The sequence below is a fragment of the Chiloscyllium punctatum genome, chromosome 18, assembly GCF_047496795.1.
Source record: "Chiloscyllium punctatum isolate Juve2018m chromosome 18, sChiPun1.3, whole genome shotgun sequence".
Classification (NCBI taxonomy): domain Eukaryota; kingdom Metazoa; phylum Chordata; class Chondrichthyes; order Orectolobiformes; family Hemiscylliidae; genus Chiloscyllium; species Chiloscyllium punctatum.
This window is the reverse complement of record NC_092756.1, coordinates 9,803,053-9,816,043: the sequence shown is the minus strand read 5'-3', so window position 1 is coordinate 9,816,043 and position 12,991 is coordinate 9,803,053. Positions and strand designations below refer to the sequence as shown.

The 12,991-nt window shown below is 46.4% G+C and overlaps 6 non-coding genes across 6 annotated transcripts; all 6 read left to right on the top strand.

Moving 5' to 3' along the window:
• trnav-uac (transfer RNA valine (anticodon UAC)) lies at positions 1–73 on the top strand. The gene has a single exon. It is a non-coding gene; the product is annotated as a tRNA-Val (tRNA).
• A 2,867-nt stretch (positions 74–2,940) lies between these two features.
• trnav-uac (transfer RNA valine (anticodon UAC)) lies at positions 2,941–3,013 on the top strand. The gene has a single exon. It is a non-coding gene; the product is annotated as a tRNA-Val (tRNA).
• Positions 3,014–4,673: 1,660 nt separating this feature from the next.
• On the top strand, positions 4,674–4,755 carry trnal-aag (transfer RNA leucine (anticodon AAG)). Its single transcript has one exon. It is a non-coding gene; the product is annotated as a tRNA-Leu (tRNA).
• A 1,125-nt stretch (positions 4,756–5,880) lies between these two features.
• trnav-uac (transfer RNA valine (anticodon UAC)) lies at positions 5,881–5,953 on the top strand. Its single transcript has one exon. It is a non-coding gene; the product is annotated as a tRNA-Val (tRNA).
• Positions 5,954–8,820: 2,867 nt separating this feature from the next.
• Positions 8,821–8,893, top strand: trnaa-ugc (transfer RNA alanine (anticodon UGC)). Its single transcript has one exon. It is a non-coding gene; the product is annotated as a tRNA-Ala (tRNA).
• Positions 8,894–11,749: 2,856 nt separating this feature from the next.
• On the top strand, positions 11,750–11,822 carry trnav-uac (transfer RNA valine (anticodon UAC)). The gene has a single exon. It is a non-coding gene; the product is annotated as a tRNA-Val (tRNA).
• The last annotated feature ends 1,169 nt before the right edge of the window (positions 11,823–12,991 follow it).

Sequence of the window (12,991 nt, the reverse complement as noted above, 5' to 3'; positions counted from 1 at the left end):
GTTTCTGTAGTGTAGTGGTCATCACGTTCGCCTTACACGCGAAAGGTCCCCAGTTCGACACTGGGCAGAAACTGCTTTGCTCTTCAACTGCAGCCTTTGACATCGACAAGAACGGAGCTTTCTTGCTTGCTTTCCCATGTGCAAACCTGCCTTCGAGTTTGCTCGAATAAATCGTCGCTCGTAGTGCAATGCAATGCCGCTCCGTTTAATTACTGTGCAAAAGCATTGTAAAGTTTTTCTCCAACCTGGTTCTGATCATATGCCATTCTGTTTGAGAGTGTAGTTACCCCCTTCTGATCCTTCCACGAAAAGCATTACCGCATTCGCATTCCTTGCGCAGGCGGCCCGGTTCAAAGACAGGGAAGAAGCTGATGTGCTGGTGTCACAGTGCACCACGGATTCCTCAACTAGTCTGTCTGTCAAATGTATCCCAAAGTCGTCTCTGAAAGACCTCATTTGGAAGGTGTCTGTCGTTATTCAACGTGTGAGAATTGGCACCAGAGGTCCTGAATCATGTTTTGGAGCAGTTCGCACGTTAGTGGCTCATTCAATCAGCAACAGCAATGAAAGAAATTCCACTCTCAGAGGAACCTCTGGACCTGTGCTTTCATAGCGTCGCTAGTATTAAGGTGCGCCCCGAGATCTAAGCCAGGTTGGAACGGAAACGGAGGAATCGACAGAGAGGCTACAGAATGACATCGCATCCATTTGGTTTTCATTAAATCACTGACGAGCAGGAAAATGTAAACGGGGAGGGCGAGTGGGGAAGTGAGGCAGTTGCAGCTCTGGAGAAAGTCCTTCGTTGTGATTCACTCAGCAACCAGAGACGTGACGGTGACTCAGGCGTGAGAGCTCTTCACATCGTGAACAAAAAGCAATCAAGGGCAGTTAGCACCTCTTCCGGAGTGGGGGTGGGGTGAGGTAATTACCTTTTGACTTCTGTTACTATGTTCGGAAACTGCCTTTTGGATTGAGGTGAAGAGAAACTGCATTTCTAAAAAGCACCATGGAACTTGTTAAACTTTATTGAGTCGCTTATTCTCATCGATTCCCACACAGGTTTCCAACTCAGTTGGTATCCATGAGGCTCATGTCCAGGTGCAATCTGCAGCAAATTGCACGGTTAGGTAAAAGGCAAGGAAAGTGGCATCTCGAACCGGCCCCGAGGTCAGACCTTCCTCACAATGTAATCTGTCCTTCTCGAATTGTAATGCTACCTCCGGTTTTAGGGTGGAACATTCTTTGGGAACCTTATTCTGCAAAACAGACACAGTGACTGAAACTATGCTGCACGGTATGATTTGGGACACGGCCTGCTCAGCTTTGTGCATTTCCCCTGTAGTCCGGTGTGTTTCATGTTCCGTGTAAACGTGAAAGTTGTCCTGTTTCGAGCAATGGGTGAAATCATTGAGCAAAGCAAGAATCGAAATTGCAGTAATGTCAAGTAGCTCATGGTAATTTGACCCAATCATAATCGATCATATATTCTCACGCACTCACAGATACATCTGTAGCTGAATCGAAGTCTGAGAAGATAGACTCAGTTTACCAGTGATTTTTGTCTGGATTGATGGGCTATCGTTAACTGCTGAGAAATTGATATTGTAGACGGGCACATCCCAGCAGCTGTGCGAGTCGGAGAGGGATCATGGAACCCTTTTCACGTGAGTTTACATCTGTTGTTATGCAGGAACACAATTGGAAGTGCAAGAAAATGGAGTCGTGTGCGTTTTGGTAGTGTGGCCGAGCAGTCTAAGGCGCTGGATTAAGGCTCCAGTCTCGACAGAGGCGTGGGTTCGAATCCCACCGCTGCCATTTCTGCGGAGCAGCTAGTTTAAATGCTGTTTCGATCCCCTGCGGCATTTCTGTTTAAAACAGAAGCAAAATGAGTTTGCATCCCGGGGAATTGATTGTGGTGTTGGTAAGTGCCGAATTTTCCAAAGTGTCTGTGCTGTCATGCTCGTGTTCGCCTCCCGCGCGGAAAATCGCCAGCGGCTCTACTCTTGCTTTCTGTTCCAGGCAAGTTGAGCTTTTACTGGAACCGAATGGAGACTGCTATTTCATCGTTGTTGCGAAACAGAGTCCTACGGTGACTCGACTCGTCGTTATTTGGTTTTCTGTCCAATGAGAAAATCGTTCCAATGTATTTCGATGTCATATGTTATTGAATTTCTCCCACTTCCTTCATTTCAGTCCTGGAGTCATCGGAAGGGAAAGGTAATCTAATCGAGACTGTGATTGGTGAAATTCACTTTTTATGGTCCATTCTTATTATGTTCTTTTTTTGTCTCTTTGCAGCATTGTCTGGGAAGTGGTGGTGCACTCAGGCTCCAGTATGTTTGAAAGAGTAGTTTGGAATTGCCCTGTTGTTAGTTGTGTGATTACGTTATGGCTCATGCCCCCTGACTGTCTCACATTTAGCATTCATGCTCGCTGTGTCTGAAAATGCATTTGGTTTTCCCGTTTTGTTTGTGTTCCGTGTTAAATGCTTTCTGTTTTGCGATTCGCTCAATACATTACGAATTAACAGGGTTTCTGAGGTAACTTCCAGCTGCAAAAATCCTCAACTGAGAATCTGGGAAATTTTCACGGAGTATGGTCAGTCGGAGCAAAAGTAAGGAAGTCGTTCGTTTCTGCAGTGTTTCACAATGCTACCTTTCCCGTGAGCAGTCGAACAGACGAAAAGATTTTGCCACAGACTGCGACGGTAAGCTCCGCAAAAACGTAATTCTTTAAAGCAGGTGTAAGCGACACAACGTTATTGGGGTACACCGCGTGGAAACAGATACTTCGGTGTATCTCGTCCATGCTCACCACATAGCCAAAATTAAACAAGTCCCATTAAACAACGAGCTAACGGAAACAGAAAGGTGAAAGGTCGAATGGCTTCAACTTTCAGTGCTGGATGCCACTGAGCTGCAGCGGGGACGACCGAGGCTTGTTTCTGTAGTGTAGTGGTCATCACGTTCGCCTTACACGCGAAAGGTCCCCAGTTCGACACTGGGCAGAAACTGCTTTGCTCTTCAACTGCAGCCTTTGACATCGACAAGAACGGAGCTTTCTTGCTTGCTTTCCCATGTGCAAACCTGCCTTCGAGTTTGCTCGAATAAATCGTCGCTCGTAGTGCAATGCAATGCCGCTCCGTTTAATTACTGTGCAAAAGCATTGTAAAGTTTTTCTCCAACCTGGTTCTGATCATATGCCATTCTGTTTGAGAGTGTAGTTACCCCCTTCTGATCCTTCCACGAAAAGCATGACCGCATTCGCATTCCTTGCGCAGGCGGCCCGGTTCAAAGACAGGGAAGAAGCTGATGTGCTGGTGTCACAGTGCACCACGGATTCCTCAACTAGTCTGTCTGTCAAATGTATCCCAAAGTCGTCTCTGAAAGACCTCATTTGGAAGGTGTCTGTCGTTATTCAACGTTTGAGAATTGGCACCAGAGGTCCTGAATCATGTTTTGGAGCAGTTCGCACGTTAGTGGCTCATTCAATCAGCAACAGCAATGAAAGAAATTCCACTCTCAGAGGAACCTCTGGACCTGTGCTTTCATAGCGTCGCTAGTATTAAGGTGCGCCCCGAGATCTAAGCCAGGTTGGAACGGAAACGGAGGAATCGACAGAGAGGCTACAGAATGACATCGCATCCATTTGGTTTTCATTAAATCACTGACGAGCAGGAAAATGTAAACGGGGAGGGCGAGTGGGGAAGTGAGGCAGTTGCAGCTCTGGAGAAAGTCCTTCGTTGTGATTCACTCAGCAACCAGAGACGTGACGGTGACTCAGGCGTGAGAGCTCTTCACATCGTGAACAAAAAGCAATCAAGGGCAGTTAGCACCTCTTCCGGAGTGGGGGTGGGGTGAGGTAATTACCTTTTGACTTCTGTTACTATGTTCGGAAACTGCCTTTTGGATTGAGGTGAAGAGAAACTGCATTTCTAAAAAGCACCATGGAACTTGTTAAACTTTATTGAGTCGCTTATTCTCATCGATTCCCACACAGGTTTCCAACTCAGTTGGTATCCATGAGGCTCATGTCCAGGTGCAATCTGCAGCAAATTGCACGGTTAGGTAAAAGGCAAGGAAAGTGGCATCTCGAACCGGCCCCGAGGTCAGACCTTCCTCACAATGTAATCTGTCCTTCTCGAATTGTAATGCTACCTCCGGTTTTAGGGTGGAACATTCTTTGGGAACCTTATTCTGCAAAACAGACACAGTGACTGAAACTATGCTGCACGGTATGATTTGGGACACGGCCTGCTCAGCTTTGTGCATTTCCCCTGTAGTCCGGTGTGTTTCATGTTCCGTGTAAACGTGAAAGTTGTCCTGTTTCGAGCAATGGGTGAAATCATTGAGCAAAGCAAGAATCGAAATTGCAGTAATGTCAAGTAGCTCATGGTAATTTGACCCAATCATAATCGATCATATATTCTCACGCACTCACAGATACATCTGTAGCTGAATCGAAGTCTGAGAAGATAGACTCAGTTTACCAGTGATTTTTGTCTGGATTGATGGGCTATCGTTAACTGCTGAGAAATTGATATTGTAGACGGGTACATCCCAGCAGCTGTGCGAGTCGGAGAGGGATCATGGAACCCTTTTCACGTGAGTTTCCATCTGTTGTTATGCAGGAACACAATTGGAAGTGCAAGAAAATGGAGTCGTGGGCGTGTTGGTAGTGTGGCCGAGCGGTCTAAGGCGCTGGATTAAGCCTCCAGTCTCGAAAGAGGCGTGGGTTCGAATCCCACCGCTGCCATTTCTGCGGAGCAGCTAGTTTAAATGCTGTTTCGATCCCCTGCGGCATTTCTGTTTAAAACAGAAGCAAAATGAGTTTGCATCCCGGGGAATTGATTGTGGTGTTGGTAAGTGCCGAATTTTCCAAAGTGTCTGTGCTGTCATGCTCGTGTTCGCCTCCCGCGCGGAAAATCGCCAGCGGCTCTACTCTTGCTTTCTGTTCCAGGCAAGTTGAGCTTTTACTGGAACCGAATGGAGACTGCTATTTCATCGTTGTTGCGAAACAGAGTCCTACGGTGACTCGACTCGTCGTTATTTGGTTTTCTGGCCAATGAGAAAATCGTTCCAATGTATTTCGATGTCATATGTTATTGAATTTCTCCCACTTCCTTCATTTCAGTCCTGGAGTCATCGGAAGGGAAAGGTAATCTAATCGAGACTGTGATTGGTGAAATTCACTTTTTATGGTCCATTCTTATTATGTTCTTTTTTTGTCTCTTTGCAGCATTGTCTGGGAAGTGGTGGTGCACTCAGGCTCCAGTATGTTTGAAAGAGTAGTTTGGAATTGCCCTGTTGTTAGTTGTGTGATTACGTTATGGCTCATGCCCCCTGACTGTCTCACATTTAGCATTCATGCTCGCTGTGTCTGAAAATGCATTTGGTTTTCCCGTTTTGTTTGTGTTCCGTGTTAAATGCTTTCTGTTTTGCGATTCGCTCAATACATTACGAATTAACAGGGTTTCTGAGGTAACTTCCAGCTGCAAAAATCCTCAACTGAGAATCTGGGAAATTTTCACGGAGTATGGTCAGTCGGAGCAAAAGTAAGGAAGTCGTTCGTTTCTGCAGTGTTTCACAATGCTACCTTTCCCGTGAGCAGTCGAACAGACGAAAAGATTTTGCCACAGACTGCGACGGTAAGCTCCGCAAAAACGTAATTCTTTAAAGCAGGTGTAAGCGACACAACGTTATTGGGGTACACCGCGTGGAAACAGATACTTCGGTGTATCTCGTCCATGCTCACCACATAGCCAAAATTAAACAAGTCCCATTAAACAACGAGCTAACGGAAACAGAAAGGTGAAAGGTCGAATGGCTTCAACTTTCAGTGCTGGATGCCACTGAGCTGCAGCGGGGACGACCGAGGCTTGTTTCTGTAGTGTAGTGGTCATCACGTTCGCCTTACACGCGAAAGGTCCCCAGTTCGACACTGGGCAGAAACTGCTTTGCTCTTCAACTGCAGCCTTTGACATCGACAAGAACGGAGCTTTCTTGCTTGCTTTCCCATGTGCAAACCTGCCTTCGAGTTTGCTCGAATAAATCGTCGCTCGTAGTGCAATGCAATGCCGCTCCGTTTAATTACTGTGCAAAAGCATTGTAAAGTTTTTCTCCAACCTGGTTCTGATCATATGCCATTCTGTTTGAGAGTGTAGTTACCCCCTTCTGATCCTTCCACGAAAAGCATGACCGCATTCGCATTCCTTGCGCAGGCGGCCCGGTTCAAAGACAGGGAAGAAGCTGATGTGCTGGTGTCACAGTGCACCACGGATTCCTCAACTAGTCTGTCTGTCAAATGTATCCCAAAGTCGTCTCTGAAAGACCTCATTTGGAAGGTGTCTGTCGTTATTCAACGTGTGAGAATTGGCACCAGAGGTCCTGAATCATGTTTTGGAGCAGTTCGCACGTTAGTGGCTCATTCAATCAGCAACAGCAATGAAATAAATTCCACTCTCAGAGGAACCTCTGGACCTGTGCTTTCATAGCGTCGCTAGTATTAAGGTGCGCCCCGAGATCTAAGCCAGGTTGGAACGGAAACGGAGGAATCGACAGAGAGGCTACAGAATGACATCGCATCCATTTGGTTTTCATTAAATCACTGACGAGCAGGAAAATGTAAACGGGGAGGGCGAGTGGGGAAGTGAGGCAGTTGCAGCTCTGGAGAAAGTCCTTCGTTGTGATTCACTCAGCAACCAGAGACGTGACGGTGACTCAGGCGTGAGAGCTCTTCACATCGTGAACAAAAAGCAATCAAGGGCAGTTAGCACCTCTTCCGGAGTGGGGGTGGGGTGAGGTAATTACCTTTTGACTTCTGTTACTATGTTCGGAAACTGCCTTTTGGATTGAGGTGAAGAGAAACTGCATTTCTAAAAAGCACCATGGAACTTGTTAAACTTTATTGAGTCGCTTATTCTCATCGATTCCCACACAGGTTTCCAACTCAGTTGGTATCCATGAGGCTCATGTCCAGGTGCAATCTGCAGCAAATTGCACGGTTAGGTAAAAGGCAAGGAAAGTGGCATCTCGAACCGGCCCCGAGGTCAGACCTTCCTCACAATGTAATCTGTCCTTCTCGAATTGTAATGCTACCTCCGGTTTTAGGGTGGAACATTCTTTGGGAACCTTATTCTGCAAAACAGACACAGTGACTGAAACTATGCTGCACGGTATGATTTGGGACACGGCCTGCTCAGCTTTGTGCATTTCCCCTGTAGTCCGGTGTGTTTCATGTTCCGTGTAAACGTGAAAGTTGTCCTGTTTCGAGCAATGGGTGAAATCATTGAGCAAAGCAAGAATCGAAATTGCAGTAATGTCAAGTAGCTCATGGTAATTTGACCCAATCATAATCGATCATATATTCTCACGCACTCACAGATACATCTGTAGCTGAATCGAAGTCTGAGAAGATAGACTCAGTTTACCAGTGATTTTTGTCTGGATTGATGGGCTATCGTTAACTGCTGAGAAATTGATATTGTAGACGGGCACATCCCAGCAGCTGTGCGAGTCGGAGAGGGATCATGGAACCCTTTTCACGTGAGTTTACATCTATTGTTATGCAGGAACACAATTGGAAGTGCAAGAAAATGGAGTCGCGGGCGTGTTGGTAGTGTGGCCGAGCGGTCTAAGCCGCTGGATTAAGGCTTCAGCCTCGGCAGAGGCGTGGGTTCGAATCCCACCGCTGCCCTTTCTGCGGAGCAGCTAGCTTAAATCCTGTTTCGATCCCCTGCGGCATTTCTGTTTAAAACAGAAGCAAAATGAGTTTGCATCCCGGGGAATTGATTGTGGTGTTGGTAAGTGCCGAATTTTCCAAAGTGTCTGTGCTGTCATGCTCGTGTTCGCCTCCCGCGCGGAAAATCGCCAGCGGCTCTACTCTTGCTTTCTGTTCCAGGCAAGTTGAGCTTTTACTGGAACCGAATGGAGACTGCTATTTCATCGTTGTTGCGAAACAGAGTCCTACGGTGACTCGACTCGTCGTTATTTGGTTTTCTGGCCAATGAGAACATCGTTCCAATGTATTTCGATGTCATATGTTATTGAATTTCTCCCACTTCCTTCATTTCAGTCCTGGAGTCATCGGAAGGGAAAGGTAATCTAATCGAGACTGTGATTGGTGAAATTCACTTTTTATGGTCCATTCTTATTATGTTCTTTTTTTGTCTCTTTGCAGCATTGTCTGGGAAGTGGTGGTGCACTCAGGCTCCAGTATGTTTGAAAGAGTAGTTTGGAATTGCCCTGTTGTTAGTTGTGTGATTACGTTATGGCTCATGCCCCCTGACTGTCTCACATTTAGCATTCATGCTCGCTGTGTCTGAAAATGCATTTGGTTTTCCCGTTTTGTTTGTGTTCCGTGTTAAATGCTTTCTGTTTTGCGATTCGCTCAATACATTACGAATTAACAGGGTTTCTGAGGTAACTTCCAGCTGCAAAAATCCTCAACTGAGAATCTGGGAAATTTTCACGGAGTATGGTCAGTCGGAGCAAAAGTAAGGAAGTCGTTCGCTTCTGCAGTGTTTCACAATGCTACCTTTCCCGTGAGCAGTCAAACAGACGAAAAGATTTTGCCACAGACTGCGACGGTAAGCTCCGCAAAAACGTAATTCTTTAAAGCAGGTGTAAGCGACACAACGTTATTGGGGTACACCGCGTGGAAACAGATACTTCGGTGTATCTCGTCCATGCTCACCACATAGCCAAAATTAAACAAGTCCCATTAAACAACGAGCTAACGGAAACAGAAAGGTGAAAGGTCGAATGGCTTCAACTTTCAGTGCTGGATGCCACTGAGCTGCAGCGGGGACGACCGAGGCTTGTTTCTGTAGTGTAGTGGTCATCACGTTCGCCTTGCACGCGAAAGGTCCCCAGTTCGAAACTGGGCAGAAACTGCTTTGCTCTTCAACTGGAGCCTTTGACATCGACAAGAACGGAGCTTTTTTGCTTGCTTTCCCATGTGCAAACCTGCCTTCGAGTTTGCTCGAATAAATCGTCGCTCGTAGTGCAATGCAATGCCGCTCCGTTTAATTACTGTGCAAAAGCATTGTAAAGTTTTTCTCCAACATGGTTCTGATCATATGCCATTCTGTTTGAGAGTGTAGTTACCCCCTTCTGATCCTTCCACGAAAAGCATTACCGCATTCGCATTCCTTGCGCAGGCGGCCCGGTTCAAAGACAGGGAAGAAGCTGATGTGCTGGTGTCACAGTGCACCACGGATTCCTCAACTAGTCTGTCTGTCAAATGTATCCCAAAGTCGTCTCTGAAAGACCTCATTTGGAAGGTGTCTGTCGTTATTCAACGTGTGAGAATTGGCACCAGAGGTCCTGAATCATGTTTTGGAGCAGTTCGCACGTTAGTGGCTCATTCAATCAGCAACAGCAATGAAAGAAATTCCACTCTCAGAGGAACCTCTGGACCTGTGCTTTCATAGCGTCGCTAGTATTAAGGTGCGCCCCGAGATCTAAGCCAGGTTGGAACGGAAACGGAGGAATCGACAGAGAGGCTACAGAATGACATCGCATCCATTTGGTTTTCATTAAATCACTGACGAGCAGGAAAATGTAAACGGGGAGGGCGAGTGGGGAAGTGAGGCAGTTGCAGCTCTGGAGAAAGTCCTTCGTTGTGATTCACTCAGCAACCAGAGACGTGACGGTGACTCAGGCGTGAGAGCTCTTCACATCGTGAACAAAAAGCAATCAAGGGCAGTTAGCACCTCTTCCGGAGTGGGGGTGGGGTGAGGTAATTACCTTTTGACTTCTGTTACTATGTTCGGAAACTGCCTTTTGGATTGAGGTGAAGAGAAACTGCATTTCTAAAAAGCACCATGGAACTTGTTAAACTTTATTGAGTCGCTTATTCTCATCGATTCCCACACAGGTTTCCAACTCAGTTGGTATCCATGAGGCTCATGTCCAGGTGCAATCTGCAGCAAATTGCACGGTTAGGTAAAAGGCAAGGAAAGTGGCATCTCGAACCGGCCCCGAGGTCAGACCTTCCTCACAATGTAATCTGTCCTTCTCGAATTGTAATGCTACCTCCGGTTTTAGGGTGGAACATTCTTTGGGAACCTTATTCTGCAAAACAGACACAGTGACTGAAACTATGCTGCACGGTATGATTTGGGACACGGCCTGCTCAGCTTTGTGCATTTCCCCTGTAGTCCGGTGTGTTTCATGTTCCGTGTAAACGTGAAAGTTGTCCTGTTTCGAGCAATGGGTGAAATCATTGAGCAAAGCAAGAATCGAAATTGCAGTAATGTCAAGTAGCTCATGGTAATTTGACCCAATCATAATCGATCATATATTCTCACGCACTCACAGATACATCTGTAGCTGAATCGAAGTCTGAGAAGATAGACTCAGTTTACCAGTGATTTTTGTCTGGATTGATGGGCTATCGTTAACTGCTGAGAAATTGATATTGTAGACGGGCACATCCCAGCAGCTGTGCGAGTCGGAGAGGGATCATGGAACCCTTTTCACGTGAGTTTACATCTGTTGTTATGCAGGAACACAATTGGAAGTGCAAGAAAATGGAGTCGTGGGCGTGTTGGTAGTGTGGCCGAGCGGTCTAAGTCGCTGGATTAAGGCTCCAGCCTCGGCAGAGGCTTGGGTTCGAATCCCACCGCTGCCATTTCTGCGGAGCAGCTAGTTTAAATGCTGTTTCGATCCCCTGCGGCATTTCTGTTTAAAACAGAAGCAAAATGAGTTTGCATCCCGGGGAATTAATTGTGGTGTTGGTAAGTGCCGAATTTTCCAAAGTGTCTGTGCTGTCAGGCTCGTGTTCGCCTCCCGCGCGGAAAATCGCCAGCGGCTCCACTGTTGCTTTCTGTTCCAGGCAAGTTGAGCTTTTACTGGAACCGAATGGAGACTGTTGTTGCGAAACAGAGTCCTACGGTGACTCGACTCGTCGTTATTTGGTTTTCTGGCCAATGAGAAAATCGTTCCAATGTATTTCGATGTCATATGTTATTGAATTTCTCCCACTTCCTCCTTTTCCGTCCTGGAGTCATCGGAAGGGAAAGGTAATCTAATCGAGACTGTGATTGGTGAAATTCACTTTTTATGGCCCATTCTTATTATGTTCTTTCTTTGTCTCTTTGCAGCATTGTCTGGGCAGTGGTGGTGCACTCAGGCTCCAGTATGTTTGAAAGAGTAGTTTGGAATTGCCCTGTTGTTATTTGTGTGATTACTTTATGGCTCATGCCCCCGGACTGTCTCACATTTAGCATTCATGCTCGCTGTGTCTGAAAATGCATTTGGTTTTCCAGTTTTGTTTGTGTTCCGTGTTAAATCCTTTCTGTTTTGCGATTCGCTCAATACATTACGAATTAACAGGGTTTCTGAGGTAACTTCCAGCTGCAAAAATCCTCAACTGAGAATCTGGGAAACTTTCACGGAGTATGGTCAGTCGGAGCAAAAATAAGGAAGTCGTTCGTTTCTGCAGTGTTTCACAATGCTACCTTTCCCGTGAGCCGTCGAACAGACTAAATGATTTTGCCACAGACTGCGACGGTAAGCTCCGCAAAAACGTAATTCTTTAAAGCAGGTGTAAGCAACACAACGTTTCCGGGTTACACCGCGTGGAAACAGATACTTCGGTGTATCTCGGTCATGCTCACCACATCGCCAAAATTAAACAAGTCCCATTAAACAACGAGCTAACGGAAACAGAAAGGTGAAAGGTAGAATGGCTTCAACTTTCAGGGCTGGATGCCACTGAGCTGCAGCGGGGGCGACCGCGGTTTGTTTCTGTAGTGTAGTGGTCATCACGTTCGCCTTACACGCGAAAGGTCCCCAGTTCGAAACTGGGCAGAAACTGCTTTGCTCTTCAACGGCAGCCTTTGACATGGACAAGAACGGAGCTTTCTTGCTTGCTTTCCCATGTGCAAACCTGCCTTCGAATTTGCTTGAAAAAATCTTCTCTCGTCGTGCAATGCAATGCGATTCCATTTAATTACTGTGCAAAGCATTGTAAAGTTTTTCTCCAACATCGTTCTGATCATATGCCATTCTGTTTGAGAGTGTAGTTACCCCCTTCTGATCCTTCCACGAAAAGCATTACCGCATTCGCATTCCTTGCGCAGGCGGCCCGGTTCAAAGACAGGGAAGAAGCTGATGTGCTGGTGTCACAGTGCACCACGGATTCTTCGACTAGTCTGTCTGTCAAATGTATCCCAAAGTCGTCTCTGAAAGACCTCATTTGGAAGGTGTCTGTCGTTATTCAACGTGCGAGAATTGGCACCAGAGGTCCTGAATCATGTTTTGGAGCAGTTCACACGTTAGTGGCTCATTCAATCAGCAACAGCAATGAAAGAAATTACACTCTCAGAGGAAACTCTGGACCTGTGCTTTCATAGCGTCGCTAGTATTAAGGTGCGCCCCGAGATCTAAGCCACGTTGGAACTGAAACGGAGGAATCGACAGAGAGGCTACAGAATGACATCGCATCCATTTGGTTTTCTTTAAATCACTGACGAGCAGGAAAATGTAAACGGGGAAGGCGAGTGGGGAAGTGAGGCAGTTGCAGCTCTGGAGAAAGTCCTTCTTTGTGATTCACTCAGCAACCAGAGACGTGACGGTGACTCAGGCGTGAGAGCTCTTCACATCGTGAACAAACAGCAATCAAGGGCAGTTAGCACCTCTTCCGGAGTGGGGGTGGGGTGAGGTAATTACCTTTTGACTTCTGTTACTATGTTCAGAAACTGCCTTTTGGATTGAGGTGAACAGAAACTGCATTTCTAAAAAGCACCATGGAACTTGTTAAAATTTATTGAGTCGCTTTTTCTCATCGATTCCCACACAGGTTTCCAACTCAGTTGGTATCCATGAGGCTCATGTCCAGGTGTGATAATCTCTGCAGCAAATTGCACACTGTGACCCTCTCTGATAAAGTGTAACTCAGAGTGACACTTTTTGACTCTATCTGACACTCTCTGAGAAATACTGTATCTGTATCTGACATGCTCTGAGACACACTGTGACACTCT